Source organism: Poecilia reticulata, linkage group LG10, assembly GCF_000633615.1.
Source record: "Poecilia reticulata strain Guanapo linkage group LG10, Guppy_female_1.0+MT, whole genome shotgun sequence".
Taxonomy (NCBI): domain Eukaryota; kingdom Metazoa; phylum Chordata; class Actinopteri; order Cyprinodontiformes; family Poeciliidae; genus Poecilia; species Poecilia reticulata.
In genome coordinates, this window is record NC_024340.1 from 9,641,041 (window position 1) to 9,643,504 (window position 2,464).

Genomic DNA, 2,464 nt, shown 5'->3' on the forward strand with positions numbered 1-2,464 from the left:
ATTGGTTGGTTCAATCTTCTAAGGCAGTTTGAATTTTTGTCGCGTTTCACCTGGTGTTTATGTTAAAAGTTGATGTAGCATAAGATAATGTCTAATAGGGAAGACTTGGCAATTTAGGTGAGTACCTACTTGAAGGGAACATTTTATCGTGGCTGAGTTTTCGTGGAACATTAAGAAACATTACTGTATTTATCGCTTACCTTAAAAAACGATGATAGCATTGTTGCCATTTAAAAACTAAGAAATGCTGCAGAAAAAATGTGATGTTAAGTCCGATAACTTCACAAGCACTCATATGGACTGAAAGGTTTGTCATGTTTGTTTGCTCAAATTCTTAGTAGCGAGCTATTATTTTTCCCCCCTCATTATTTAGAATCCCTTTTGGGATAAAGGATCAACCAAGATGACAAACGTGGGTGCTAAGGCTCTTCTCAGCTGGGTAAGTTTAAGCTGTTATTGGGTATCCATATGATGATGGAATACATTTTTTATGTTCTAATTTTATTTCACATTATTGTTGAACAGGTCAATAGTATCACTGCATTGAACAGCGAGATACAGGTCGGTGATTTAAAGGATGGGGTGGTCCTGGTGAAACTGATTCATGTACTGTAAGTTGGAGTGTTGAAGTTCCCATGTCTTTTTAGACCTTATCCTGTTATTGGAGTAAAAGCTGTCTGACTGAATCCCTTTTCACCCTTTCTCCTTCATTTGTTCTCAAAGCTTAATTTCTAACAAGATTYTGGACCAGGGAGACATCTAAGAGTTGCAGGACAYCGGCCCTTGAGTACCGGTGTCCTCAAGGCCTCTAGCCTAGTGTATTRTAGTTTGATTCCCAATGTAAAAAATATTTACAAGGTATATTAAATTTCCAAAAATGTAAATGTACCACTGTAAATGTAAAAGTGTGTTAGCATAGCCAATCTGGTTTATTTGAACAACTGTTTACCTTTTTACTTTGTTATTTTTAATAGTGTTCTCTTTGGTTTTTCTTTTGATGCATAGATAATACTGTATGTGTTCTTGTGTGGGACTGATATGTGTTTACAGTACACTCGTGGAAACTATAAGTCAAATGGGAAAATTGGAGAGAACTCATAAAGTATCAGCTTCTTATGAAAAAGGGATTCAAGCTTTGTGTTACATCCTTGATAAATGATTTGGTCATTTTTGTGTTGAAACAGGAAAAAGAGGGAAATCCCCTGTTTCCGTGATTCATTTGAGGGCCGGGTTTGTGTCATTAGAGTTCCTAGAAGGTAAGCTTTATTTATTTACTTTAAAATATGCATAAAATCTTTAATATGTTACCTATTCCAACTTACGGGAATCAAATCATTACTTCAGCCTGGAGTCAAGATCTTCAGATTCCTGCTAGTTGAAACCAGCCGCTGAGGGTCTATTGCAGGGGTGTCAAACGTACGGCCCGCGAGCCGGAACCGACCCGCCGAACGATTTAGCCCGGCATTTAGCCCGGGGGCTAAATGCATTGTCATTGTTCATGAMAAAAACATATACTTCGTTTAATTGAAAATCTGCAGTTCATATACTGTCCACGAGGGGCGCTGTTTTATTCAGAGCAGACAACATGATGCAACACTGCATCAGAACTAACAGCAGATGGCAGCACTGAGCTTCAGGTTCTGTAAAGTTTGAATCTATCGCTTTACCAGTTATTTTGACCCTGGCAACCTCATATTTCTCGTGCATGGTGACTTATATACAYGTTATTTAAGTTTTTATATATGTATACATTTTATGCATCAACAAATGTACTTAATCAAATGTCTTTTTAAAACAGTTGACACTTCAGATTTCGAATGTGTGAAGCCAGATAATTTGTTCAAATTGCTTCCCAGATGTGGAAAATTGATTTTAAACAATTTCTTAATTTTTATCCGTTTGATGTATTTTGTGTATTTTGTGATGCAGGACAGTGTTTTTAAGTTCCAAAAACAGTGAATAAATATTCTGTGTAACAGTTATGGGCTATGCAGCTAACTGCGTCTACAAGAGCAGCATCAGATGATGGTTCTTTACGGAGCCTGAGGTGTGAATGAAGACACAAAGCAATGGTTTTAGTTTTGGTGTATATATTAGTGATTTGGGAAGAAAACAACAGACAATTACAAATGCACAATGAGAGACAAATTAACTCAAAATAAATCAATTCCAAGTCCTTTTTCCTAGCTCGCCATCCTTGGATTCAGATGAGGATCTGATCCATCATGAATAAAAACCCGACCTTTGTGAAGAGAGTGGGGCGTACTAAACCACAATCAGCTGTGACAATCTTGGTGACGGCCCAGGTAACAAACGGCAACAGTTCAATAGATCAAATCAGTGGATGCAAAGATTTTGATGAATTGTCAGGAAGACGCCAAACAGCCAGCCACAATCACAGTGGAACAGGTGATGAAGTTCAAACTGTGCTGGAGGCGGGGCTTTAAATAAGTTGGCAAGTTTG

The 2,464-nt window shown here is 37.7% G+C and overlaps 1 long non-coding RNA gene across 1 annotated transcript; it reads left to right on the top strand.

The window, feature by feature from the left end:
• Positions 1 to 44: 44 nt before the first annotated feature.
• LOC103471090 (uncharacterized) lies at positions 45 to 2,010 on the top strand. Its single transcript, XR_534584.2, has 4 exons — positions 45 to 439; positions 526 to 611; positions 1,185 to 1,256; positions 1,345 to 2,010. It is a non-coding gene; the product is annotated as an uncharacterized LOC103471090 (long non-coding RNA).
• The last annotated feature ends 454 nt before the right edge of the window (positions 2,011 to 2,464 follow it).